The 13,691-nt window shown below is 43.2% G+C and overlaps 1 long non-coding RNA gene across 2 annotated transcripts; it reads right to left on the bottom strand.

Annotated features, from left to right (window-relative positions):
* Positions 1–6,743: 6,743 nt before the first annotated feature.
* LOC309348377 lies at positions 6,744–11,564 on the bottom strand. Of its 2 annotated transcripts, none has more exons than XR_014159370.1 (3): positions 11,025–11,564; positions 7,030–7,196; positions 6,744–6,869 (listed from the first exon to the last, which is right to left on the bottom strand). It is a non-coding gene; the product is annotated as an uncharacterized lncRNA (long non-coding RNA). The 2 variants fall into 2 exon arrangements; XR_014159371.1 differs by having other exon boundaries at positions 6,744–6,861.
* Positions 11,565–13,691: the final 2,127 nt, after the last annotated feature.

Genomic DNA, 13,691 nt, shown 5'->3' with positions numbered 1-13,691 from the left:
GGAAAATACACATTTATAGAAGTATGCATTTTCTTTCAAAGTAACTATTTCAAACGACTTTGAGGGGTTTCCCCCCCTACAATCAAGCAGTATAAAATTATGAAATAAATACATAAATGTATTTTATCCTAAATGTATTTTACATGCATTTTAGTACATCTTTGTTAAAGCCAAGAACTGCATTGCAAAGTTCAGAGAAGTACAAAATCTGAAGGATAGATGTGTTGCAATCTGCACACATTAGTCCATCTGCTGCTGCTCATAGCCAGCTCTTAACTGGAATTTGCAAAGAACTAAGTCAAGCATTCTTAATGTTCATTGATCTTCCCCATTAAGTCCATGTGAGCCAAAGTCAAGTTTCTGGGTACTTATAGTGTGACATTATACTGCAGATTGGATTCCTTTCTACAGCAGATGAATTATACCCTCTTCTGTTTGTCTTGTTCATCTCTTGTTTAAAAACTATTGCTTTGTTTTTAGTCAGTTTATTGTGAATCAGTCCGCTCCCCACACCCCTCAAGTGTTCCTTGAAAAAGCAGTAACCACATAAATAGGGAATTTTTTTTTGCATTTGACGATTTTTTACATTTGCATTTTTGATGCAATATATCCCTCCACATATATTGTTCCTGGGAAACTGGATAGCGCTTCAAGCAACAGTCTCCAAGATTTCCATGGGCTCAAGATGCAACTTTGTCTACATCACAGCATTGAAATTTTTGTATATTTACCCCCAAAATCTTTCCTTTTCCTTTCACCAATACCCTGTGGCAGGGCCCAGTGTTGGCACCCAGACATCTTCAGGTCACAGCATCCTGGCAGGGCTTGTTGGCACTGACACCAGCTCGAATACCCCTGCACTTGGCAGCTGAGTCTCAGCCAACAATGCCCCCCAATGCAAGATCACTCCAGGGCATTGCCATAAAATGGTGGTGCTGGTCTGCTGCTGCCAGGTGGGCCAACCAACAAAGGACAGAGGTCTATAGGAGAGCACTTGCCAAGACCCGCCCACCACTCTGAAACCTAGATATGGCCCTGACACAACTGCATGAGGTTTGCATCTGAACCTCCTCAGCCACCGTTATCATGCGGTGGAAGCAAACTAAAGAAAAACAGAGGCAGAACATTCTCAGCTTCCTCTCTCTTTTGTGCCATATAGCACAATCACATGTATTATTGTCCACCGGCATTGGTGTGAACACAGAGGCTGCCTGGCTGCCTTTTTTTAATCATATTTTTCTCTCTGATAAAATAATCTGTTAAGAGAATAGTTGCAGTGGTGTTGGCAGGGCAGCTGCCGAAGCAGCCAGAGGGGGCAGGGAAGAGTGATGGATACAGAAATGTAGGATCAGCCGTGAGATTAAGCCTTTAGCCCCCATAACGCTTCCCTGAAAGAGAAGAAGGAAAGGCTCAGTGAGAACACTTGTCACTGTAGATGGCTCGTTTGATAGGAAGAAGGAAGGGGGATAGGAAATGCTGCGTTAGAGCCTGCCTTGGCGACAGGACTCAGTGACTGAGCCCCTCTCCTTGCACCCCTTCGAGGTTGCTCTTTCTGCTCAAAGTGCCTGGACTCAGAGGAGCTCACTGGAATCAACAGCATGTGGCTTGTGGATGGGGATACATTAGGCTAAGTCAGACTTAGAACTGGAACACTTTAATGCAGTGGTACCTCGGTTTACAAACTTAACCCGTTATGGAAGTCCGTTCTTGAACCAAAACTGTTCTTAAACCGAGGCACGCTTTCTCTAATGAGGCTTCCCACCGCCGATGCCCTTTCGCCATTCGGATTCCATTCTTAGACCGAGGTAAAGTTCTCAAACCAAGACACTATTTCCGGTTTTGCAGGGTTTGTAAACCACATTGTTCTTAAACCGGACTGTACTTAAACCGAGGTACCACTATATAGGAATGCTCTTGCTATGCCCCCACATAGGAGCAACAATATTGTAAAGAGGGAGATATTTCAGGCTAATGACAAGTCTGAATCTGACACCACTAGGCAGCTGACCCGACACCCTGCTGCTTTTTTGGGGAACTATTGATTAGTCTTCTGAGTCAGTGAGTGCAGAAAGACTTTCTGTAATCCTTATGCTATTGTACACCTTATATTGACGTTATGTTAAATAACAGAAAAGCCACTCATTGATTTTTCTTGCAAAGATCAAATTTCCTAGCCCAGAATAAGCAAACATGTAATCTACTAATGGAATGAACTGCAGAGAAATAATAAAAAGAAAAAAACCTCGAGGAGATATATGATTAGTTTGGAAGCCACTTAGCAAGCACTTATCGTTAAACTACTTTTATAGAATTTCCATACTTTGCTGAGACCAGATGAGATGTGGTGGCATTTTGAAAGAACACCTAGCTAATGGTCCCATTCCTTCCTTCCTTCCTTCCTTCCTTCCTTCCTTCCTTCCTTCCTTCCTTCCTTCTCCCCCAAGCTGCTGAATACTTAGCTCATATCTCATATCGCTATGCGTCAGCCCAAGGCCAACTCACTTAGAAAGCAAATGGGGCATTTGTCCTCCAGAAGAGGGAGCCAACCAATCAGCTCCTGAAGGTCCCTTCCTGTTGCCTAGCAACTACTACATAAGCTTTCGTCTTGGCTCCGCAAAATTGCCAAATCAGAACTTAGCATGGGTATCACAAGCCATTGCATACCTGAACATGACAGTGGCTGGAACAAGGGAAGAAAGAGTGCGTGGCACTGGGAGAAGGTCGCGTAGCCTGCGCTCCCCCCAAAGGATGTCCCAGCACTTGCTGTGTGTACATAGTGAATTTCTGCCTTTGAATATGCTTCGTTTGACTTGACAACTTCCAGTTATCAAATAAATCAATCACAGTGGCTTGCCAAGCTGCCAGCAGAGGGTGAGGACCATAGCGCAGCACGAGGAGCCAAGGAGTTTTCATCTGTGGGCAAGACAGTGGAAGACACCAATATCTCCCCAAAGGAGCCTCCTGGAGAAATATGTTCAAATCTCTGTTCTTAGGAAATAGGAAGGCACCTTCATCTAAAACGTACGTGTTAAAAAATTAATTAAGCCGTGAATTCCATCAAGAAATAACAAAACCCTGATTTGACCAACAACCAATTTAGGAATTCTGCAAGTTGGAAACCAGGCAGCAGATTGAGAACTGAGCAAACTGAAATTTATATTTAGGTATAATTTAAAATATGCTATCAATATTTTACTACCACTCCAGTTTGTCCATGGAAATTTTCACGACTGACTTTGCTCCTTTCTAGAGTGGATTCTAAAATTGTATCTCAAGGACCTCCTTGAAATTTCTCTGGTACATGGAGCTCCTGTACACAGCTTTATCTATGGGCAACCACCACTAAAAGAAATTATTTTTTAAAAAAGCATAGTGTTACACTATCAGAGCTGAAGGTTACATAGCCATAGACTCTACATTTTGAACACACAACATGGATGTGCAGTTCCAGAATGCAGTTGTTAAAAAAAGATGTTCTGAGATACTGTGCTGTTATCTCTCAGTGTCTCCAGATTGAACGTGCTCTATCCTTTGGTAAGAACATCAATTCCACAAGTCCCAGCTTGCTAGTTGAAGCAGGAGATCCAAAAGAGACACTGAGTTCTTTCTGGCCCGTTCGTCTTCAGCAATAACGACTCTTTGATTCCCTGCTAATTAATAATCCCGTAGAGGGCATACAAAAGCAGAACGCAATCTAGCTGAGTCTCCAAGGACTTTATTGGCTTTGCAACGCTTAGAAAAGTAGGAGAGGCCATTATTTTTAGTCAGCAAAATAAATAGATGCAACTCTAAAAATACAAACATAGGGAAGACAGATCAGTCGGGGGTTGTTAGAAGGTGCCTTTTGATGGTGGGATGTTCTCCCCCCGCCGTCTTAAAATTCATAGTGCAAACTAATCCAGTAACAAAATGAATTTTCTAGGGCTACCTGCCTTTCAGTTGATGTGAACACGTCTACCCAGAACCAAAACCCACTTGCTTCCAGGTACTTGCTTCCAGGTAAATGTGCATAGGGTCGCAAGCTTACTGAGCAATCTGACTGCATATTTATGGTGGAAACGGGAAAACTCTGCTGGCAGAGCTTCCACCATACCCACTGCCCTGCCATTTTGCTGTGGGCATGGTAGGAAGTGCAGATGACAGCTCCCCCCATTTCCCAAATCATGTATCATTTCTGTGAGCATGTTGAGGAAACAAAGGGGCTTTGGCATATCAGCATCTGCCCCTACCAGAACACTGACATATCCTTCTCTCCCACTCCACTGTAGCTGAATGGTAGAGCATCTGCTGAGTAAAAGTCTTGGGTTCAATGTGCAGCATTTTCCAGTAGGGCTGGAAGTAGACCCTACGTGAAACTCTGGAAAGACACTGTCAGTCCGTTTAACAATATTGATCGGCAATGCCAAATTACAACTGTGTGGGCATTTCCCCCACACAGGGTGCCGAGCTGAGGGGACGCATCATCATCATCATCCCTATACTGTATTTATACTACAGTGCTACCTCGGGTTAAGTACTTAATTCGTTCCGGAGGTCCGTTCTTAACCTGAAACTGTTCTTAACCTGAAGCACCACTTTAGCTAATGTGGCCTCCTGCTGCTGCCGCCCCACCGGAGCACGATTTCTGTTCTCATGCTGAAGCAAAGTTCTTAACCTGAGGTTATATTTCTGGGTTAGCAGAGTCTGTAACCTGAAGCGTATGTAACCTGAAGCGTATGTAACCTGAAGCGTATGTAACCCGAGGTACCACTGTACTGATAAAATCCATTAAAAATAATATTTTATATTTATATTTCAATCAACTGTTCTTTGGTTTTTTGCTTTTTTAAAATGTTTTTACTGTATTTATATTCGATGTTAGCCGCCCTGAGCCTGGTCTTGGCCAGGAAGGGTGGGGTATAAATAAAAATTATTATTATTATTATTAAAAAGCAACTGTACCAAAATGAATTTTTGTGCAAATAAGAAATATTGGGGAGGATGGGGCACCAAATTCTGCCCCAGCACCATATTATCCAAGTCTGCCCCTGTAGATCAGAGATAATGCTGAGATAAAAGTACCTCGGGGTGGGGGGGGGACCTTAATGGCCTCATTACAGGAAATAAGATTAAGTAATGTTAGTTTCATTGCAGGAAATGTAAATGAAAAATGTCCTCCATCCCACCCACCAAACGTTGAGTGTTGAGGCTCAACAAGTCGGTGGTGGGAGGGAGAGAGGGGAAGGAAAGAGAAATTATTATCTGTCCAAGCATCAGAATCCCATTCATTTCTTTATACCACCAAGACCAAGACATTCCAAGAAATTTGCCAATCAGCTTGAATATTTCTATAGAATACCTTTAATAATCATCATCCTCATATAGCTAAAATGAGTAACTCGCTTATCCAAATATCAGGAGAAATGTGGAGGAATGTCTGCTTTCACAGTCGCACGAACAACTCCTTGAACCGTTAACGATGTATACAAATTCATGCCTCTTTAGATATGACTCAACTGTGGGGTTTTGTAGGTTTTAATGTCAAAATGACTGAACCCCAAACTATATCCTTTCCTTATTACCAGAAATGGTTCTAATGTTAGACAAGCTCTCAGAAGCCCAGCACCTTCAGTGAAGGGTTTAAGACATGTATTTAGATTATTAATATTATATTATGACTCTTATCTGTAATAATCTCTTTGAGAAACAACTTCCAAATAAAAGAGACAATTTGGGGAAAGGAAGCAGAAAAGTAAGCACGATTTTGGGTGAGTGTAACTAGATGCTTATACAGTATAACCTTTCCAGAGCTATACTGTGTGCTTGACCAATAGATGTTTATGAACTTGCCGTTTACTAAGTCAGATCCTTGGTCCATGTAGCCTAGCACTGCCTACAAGAGTGGTAGCCATGGGAGTGCATTTCCCATTATCCCTGACCTTTGGCTACGCTGGCAGGGGCTGATGGGAGTTGGACTCCAGCAACACATATGGTGACTCCAGTTTACACTGATTTGCAATGGCTCTCCAAAGCCTTGGGCCAGGGGTGGGGAATCTGTGGCCCTCCAGATGTTGTTGGACTATATCATCTCTGACTATTGGCCTTGTCAGTTGGGGATGATGGAAGTTGGAGTCCAACATTATTGCCAGGGAGGAAAAGAGGTCCTTGCGGAATTTTCTAAGGGTTAGTTACTATGCATTTTGACTTCCCCAGGATGGGGTGGGCAGAGAACGTCTTTTGCTCTTCTGCCTTAGGCAGCAAAATGTCTTCAGCTGCGTATACTATCCCTTTAAAGCACATTTGGAACACATTTTTCCACACAAAGAATTCTGGGCACTGTAGTTTGTTAAGGGTTGCTGGGAACTTTGGCTCTGTGAGGGTAAATTACATTTCCCAGAATTCTTCAGGGGAAAGAATGTGTGTCAAATGTACTTTAAAGGTAGTGTGTGTGTGTGTGTGTGTGTGTGTGTGTGTGTAGGATTGGACTTGGAAGCAGAGACACAAGAAGGTCCAGGGATGGAATGAAAGGGGGCTTGCAGTAGTTCTGAGCAGGTCTGAGGGGTACCAGTGCAGAAGGTAACTGTCCGCTCACCTAAAATCTACAGCTTTGAGAAATGACTTTAGCTGGGGGGAGGGGACACTGCTCTTCCAATCCACCCCAAAGAAAAAGAACAGCCACATTTCAGAGAAATTTAGGAATGGGCAACCTAATACCTTCTGAATTCATGGAACCCCCCCCCCCACGTGGCTTTGCCCTACCTGGACCAACCTGCAGCACTTGATAAATGATGCAGAGATCATCCTTTTGCTTTCACAAGGGAATCCATGAGCCTTGACATGTCTTTCAGGTTTATACTGACAGCTCACTGCAGCGTGTGGCAACTAGTAGTCTAGGAAGGAAGGAAGGAAGGAAGGAAGGAAGGAAGGAAGGAAGGAAGGAAACAAAATACTGGGCTCAAGTTGTCTAAAGAGTAAAAATATAATGGCAAACAATGCAAACTACAACCCTGCTAGATCCAAAGGATGAAATTACCCACCCAATTATCTTACCTTTCTTTTTCTTCTCATCTTGGTTTCTCCCTGCTCCCCTACACCTCCCTTTGTCTGGCTGTCTTAGCTTATTTTTCCAGGTTCTTTTCAGCTAGGTTACTATAGTGTGGATTTAAAGGCAGCCGTCAGGCTGAATAATGCTTGAGGAGGAGAAGAAATGAAATCACCTAGAAAGAAGGCAAACAGATTAGCGGGGGGGGGGGGGAATGCAGACTCTCTAATCATACAAAATGAGTTCCCTCTTTAAAGGCATTTGTGTGTGTGTGTAGTTATAAATCCATAAACAATTGTGCTTGCTCCTGGAACATTTGTTTCAGCCTATGGATCTTAGACACAAATAAATGCAATTCCAGATGAAAGCTTTGTGATAGTAGCACACCAATGACATCAGGCCAATGTGTCAATATGTTGCTCAGCTGATTGGCAGCTATGGACAGCTCTCTACAAAATTTGGACCACCCAACTGCTGCTATCTTGGCACATTTGCTGCTTAGTAAGAGCACGGCACAGCCAGTTTAAAAGATACTGCGGCTCCATTACTTCCAGTGACAAAGTTAAGCACAGGATGGTCTCATCTCCATTGATTCAATGGGCCTTCTGACTCCTGGATCCAGCAAGTGTTAAAATATAAGCCAGTCTAGCTTCCTGGTGAGGTGATAGCCTAGGTAATGGGCCATTAAGGGAGAAAGGAAGTGGATCTGTGCCAGACGGAAAATGGGGTGGACCCCCTCCCTCAACTGCTGGTAGTTGGAAGCTGCCCAGAGTGGCTGGGTATAAATAATATATTATTATTATTATTATTATTATTATTATTATTATTATTAAGGCGGGAGAAGGCCAGAAAGGAGAGTTGAGTGATGTGAGCTAGAAGCTGGAAAAAAAAGCTGCCAACAGGGAAGCCAGAGAGAGTCAGAGCAATGTTTGATTTCTGTTTCAACCCAAGGTTGTGGTTATGGGGGAGGAAGACCTTATTGGGATATTTGTGCTGTGAACTTCTCCATTGTAGGCTCAGGTTGTATATATGTGTAAATAAACCATATATCATAAAGACACCACAGTCTCCACTGTCCCTCATTCCCAGGAAATATGAAGCCTGGGTAAATGCTTGGAACCCCTGGAATCTCACACTGCTTGGTGACTGGGGTGACATGCAACAAAACCATGACTGAAATTCTAGGTTAGGTCAATTCTGATAGGCAGGTGGACTGAATTAACAGTACACACTTGTGCATGGATCCTTCATTCTGCTCAGGCACATTGTACACTTCAGTTCCACAAAATCTCCACTTTTCTCATTTTCTGCTCATTCATACTTTCTGTAGGTGTTTGGTTTGAGAAGACCACACACCAAAGAGTCCTGTGCAGTGGTACTAAACCACAATTGTCTGCACTGCAGTCATAAGACAAAATGCACATTGCACAAGTCAGACAACACAAGACCTAGAAAATTATGAAGGAAGGAAGGAAAGGAGGGAGGGAGGGAGAAGGGAGGGAGGGAGGGAGAAGGGAGGGAGGAAGAGAGGATCATATATCAGATCACTGTAGCACTCTTAGCCCAGGCTGCAGGTATTGTAAAGGTGCCTACTAGTTATGCAAATTGGAATGCTTTTGCTTTATTTTATTTAGAAAGCAAGAGTGTTGCCTGAGAAATTCCACCAGGCAGCAAAAATGATAATGTCCAGAAAAGCATCTGAATCAGTAACAGTGCACTCCTCCCTTATGCATGTTTACATAGAAATATGTCCCATTAAGCCTAGTGGGACTTATTTCCAAGTAATTTTGCATAGGAGTGAGCCATTAGTGCTCTAATTAAGCACATTCCTTCAGTTCTTTCTATCAGGGTCTCGCACAGAAAGAATTATTAAACGTCTTTTGTAATGGAGGAAACTACGAGGAATTCAGTATTTCTGCAGTATTGCTGTTTCTTCCATCTTTATCCGAGTTTAATTGAGGTGGATCTGCTACTAACATAGACTGAAGTTTCATCATCTCAGTAACTCAAATGGGTCAGGCCTGCTTTCTGTAGATAGTATGGTTTGGGTACAATTTCCTAGCCTACTAAGGAGTGATCCCTACTGCAAACAATGGCTTCATTTTATCTTCCTTGCAATGCTGCATTTTCTTTCAGATAATGTCTTTGCACATTCCAAACACACATGAGGCTATCAGTCCTTCTCTACTTTCCCCCTGCCCGCCACTGATCTTCTGTATTGAAAAGAATATTAAAATGGTGGCCTGGAAACCATTATATACAATCTGTAGCACTGAAGCATGGGTCTTCACATCCAGCTTTCCAAAAAATATAGCACTGGTCCATATCATTCAAAAAAACCTCATTCAAATTACTGTTTTCCAAAACATTCTGAAGTCAACACAAGAGTTCATTGCATACCCATTGCACAACACAGCATGTATTGAAATACTTGCAAAAAACTAGGTACCAGCAGGGCGTGCTGTAATGTACAAGACAAGTTCAAATATGTAATTCATTGGAGGAAAAAAAATTAAATTACTGGCTTTCAACATGTAAAATCTGCTCAGGTGAACTGGGATCCTGTGTGCCACAACCTGAAACAGCAGCTATCAAAGTGCATTGATGCCAAGGGTCAGCAACCAGCTTCATTTATGGGCTCCTTAGAGTGAGAAGGACCAAGCATATCACCACGTGACCCACTGGAAATTCTGGGTATTCGTATAATCTTAGAATTGGAGAGGGGCTTTGGAAACAATCTAGTCTGGCCTAAGGTTACCAAACGTCCCTGTTTCCCGGGGACAGTCCCCAGATTTACAAACCAGTCCCCATACAAAATCCATTGAAGTTGAAAAGTGTCGCTGAATTCATTGGAAAAAATCTGGTAACCTTAGTCTAGCCCCTGCTCATAGCTGTCAACTTACAGATTTGAAAATAAGGGACCAGCAGCCTCGAAAATATGGGATCAGCAGCCAAAATAAGGGATTTTCCAAAAACAGGTATGTTCAACCTCTGAGCCCCTCCAAGCCAAAGGCAGAAAACTCAGCCAGCAGCCAAACAAAGCCTCAAGCCGTGGTTCCCACAGCGCAGCAACCCGGCAAAGGGGATGCAGCAAGGAAAACCACCGTCACCTCTCCGCTGGGAAGCGCTGAGCAAAGGTGAGTCCCCAGGCAACACAGCCGATTTGATCGGCACAAGGCATGCAAGCTCCACCCCCCAGTCATTCTTAGACTCCTTATTGGGTGAGCAACACAGCCAAGCAACACAGTTGGAGCCTCCCTCCTCCCTGGCCTACAGGGAGGGAGGGAGAAGAGCTGCTTACTTTGAAACCCGGGAAATTTAAGGGACATCATCAATAAGGGACAGCAGCGGGACACAGCGCTGGGATAAGGGACTTTCCTACCAAATAAGGGACGGTTTACAGCTATCCCCTGCTCAATGCAGGAAATCAAGAGCATCCCTCAAGAAATGCAATCCAGCCTCTGCTTGAAGAACACCAGTGAGATCAGAAGGAAACAGTTCTCTCTTAGGTCTGCTCCCAAGCCCCACCACCTCACACACTCATGATTGGCTAAAGGGCCACACCTCCAAGGAAAGAGGGGGAACCCAGCCCCCATCCTGGCCATGTCAGAGCTGCAGCAGCCGCTCCCAGCATGGTGAGGCAGGAATGGGTATCTGGAGGGAATAATATGGAAGATGATTCCTTCCTTCTCACATCTCTCTCACACCACTGCCTCTTGCCTTTCCAAATCGAGAAAGCAGACAAGAAAAGAAATGAGGCATTCCCTTTCTTTTGCACCACTATGCCTTTGTTTGTTCTCCCTCCAATCCCTCTGTTACAGCTTCAAAAAGCATGGCAATACGGAAAGTAACAGAGATTTTGTTTTTAGTGGTGGGGGCAGGTGTGGACAGCTTACCTCGTAAGACTTGCAGGACCACATCATCTCCCTCCCTGCCCGTAGAGTACACACAAGTCTCACAGAATCCTCCCATGTATCTTCTGATAGCCACCATTAAAACCTACCTGTCAAGGAAACGTCTGCTCCAAAGATGTGGAATTGCTCTCCAGGCAAGAAGCAGTCCTAGATCAGTAATAGCTTTCCTTGAATAAAAATGTCAAACTTTAAAGTCCTCTATATCACATTTGGCGGAGCTATGAATAGGAGCGTTATATCACTGGGACGTGGAGAAGACCACTTTGCTAATGGGACTCGCCACTCATGTCTAGACCTGGAAGTGTGCAAGATGTCAGACCTAAGACCACTTACATTTTATGGCTGGAAGAAGCTTTGGCTCATTTTGATCTGTGGCCTCAGACAGGGAGAGCAGCTCCCCTGAACATCATTCCCTTGTCTGCTCCTGCAGAGCAGAGCGGCACATTCCCACTCCTAGCCACATATCTTCCCTTGCCACATCTGCTTGCCTGGAAGATCTGCTTGCATAGTGCTCCCTTCAGTCTCCAAGTACATGCCACAGTTCTGTATACATTAGCCTTGCATTTAGGCAAAAAAAAAGGGCATTATCCATTTGTGCTTTTGCATTCTCATGCACACATAAAAACCAGTTTGACTATGTTGACACATAGGTCAATTATCCATTACTGGGGTTAAGTGGAAGTATTTCCCACTCATATTACACACACACACACACACACATATATGTATATATATATATATATATATATATATATATATATATATATATATATAATATACATATATATTTATAAATTATATATATATATATATTATATATATTCTGCAATTCAATATGTTGGTACCCCCAATTTTCTTCAGATTTGAAGGGGGACATAAATTGTTGGCTAGGGTATCAAAGGCATCGTCTTCCATATTCTTTCTTCACTTTACAGTAGCATGGGATAGCATTCACGAATGCACATGTAGTGTAGAGTTTTGTATTTGTCTTTGTAGTTTTCAATTCAAATCCCTGCTTTCAATTCAGCTCCTCCCAGGGTTGTTGTGAACAGAAAAGGGAAAGCTCCACATGCACCTTTGGAGGAAGACCTGGAGACAAATGTGATGAATAAATAAAACCAGGTGAAGTGCAAATGTTTGCCTAGTTTACCGATTTGGGCTGCAACCCTATGCACTGTTACCTGAGAGCAAGCCCCACTGATCCGAACTAGCCTTGTGTCTGAGTAAGCATACATACAACCAGGCTGCATAAAATCACACGGCATTCACTGTATACATCAATGAAAGCAGCAACGGAAACAAGAAAGTCAACATAACTCACAATGGAAACCTTCCTTAATGGCAGATCTCATGCATGCGGTTTTTTATACTTTTGCTGCTGGACCTGTCAAGGCTTTTATGTTTGTGTCCTGGCTGCTTACTACCTTAAAGGAAAGTCCGTAAAACAAATCCCCCATGAAGCAAGTGAAAATATAGCTTCTTTGACAACTGACGAGGTCATTGTCTCGAGGATGATCTGTGTCCGTCAGAGCTCTGCAGGTTTTGTTTGGTGTGTGTCTGTATTCGTTTTAACAGAGTAGCCTGTCAGAGCCCCATTTTTCAATGATGCAAGTCTCTCCCCACACAGACACGCACAAAAAAAGCAAAAAAAAAAAAAAAAGCACCTGATAACGCTCTAAATAACAGGTGAGTGACTTCTGGTAGGAAGGAGATTGTCTGACCTCATTGTTTGCCTTTTCTCTCTCCCTCTTTGTTCTTCACAAATAAAGGTTTTTTAATAAACTGAAAGGTCCTCCGCTCCTGGCTGATGATAAAATGAAAGGAACCAGTGAGGTATGGTACAACGTGGCAGCAAAAAAAGAGAAGCTCATCAGAAAATAACAAAGGTGCAAGTTAAAGATAAGGCAGCTGTCAGAGATTAATCCTGCTGGCCTGATTGTTTTCTTTAATACCAAGGCCTGCAATAGCAAGCGATAAGTTTGCTGAGTAATTTGGTTTTGGGTGAGGAAATAAAATTCAGGTAAGACTCATAATTGATTTCCTTTTCTTTAGTTTTCTAAACATTAAACAAAAAAACCCCCCATCCTCAACCTGCTTTGACTATCCCTTCATCCGTTGGCTTCCCAGCTGCACACCCATGGACACCCTCTCGCTCTCATCTTCCAAAGACCCTGCTGAAGGTGAGAGAAGGTATCTTCCATAGAACTGGCACCCCAGTCGCACCACACAAACAGCAGGAGACATTGAGCCGCAGCTTCAAGGAAAGAACAATGCATCTCCTTGGTTGTTTTCTCCATGTTCATTTTCACAGATTTGGGGAGAAGATTATTGCAAGGTGACAAAATGAAGGGGGAAGTGAAAGGCGTTTCACAACACAACTACGGAGAAGATGCTGAGTGCTGTGGAAGTGACCAATAACTAGAAGTTACAAGGCCTCAGTGATAACGCTGACCTGCATCTATGACATGTGGGTGAAATTCAACTCGCATTTTAATCAGAGTAGACCTAATGAATGGGCCCAACTTGGTAATGTTCAATCAGCTACCACCCTACGTCTCCCTGGCATCATCCAGTAAAACTGGCCCATGACTTGGTAAAAGTTTATTCAGAGTCCCATCCCTCATAAGAACTTAGGAAGAGCCCATCCGAACCAGTCTAGCATTTTCATCTCACATTGTCCAACCAGATACTTTTGGGAAACCTGCAAGGACAGCTTGAATGCAGCACCACTCTCTTCACGTGTGACTCCTAGTGAC

This window comes from Podarcis erhardii, assembly GCF_964252035.2.
Source record: "Podarcis erhardii genome assembly, chromosome: 8".
NCBI classification, from domain to species: domain Eukaryota; kingdom Metazoa; phylum Chordata; class Lepidosauria; order Squamata; family Lacertidae; genus Podarcis; species Podarcis erhardii.
Note: the sequence above shows the minus strand (reverse complement) of the source record. Positions and strands in the feature narration are given on the sequence as shown.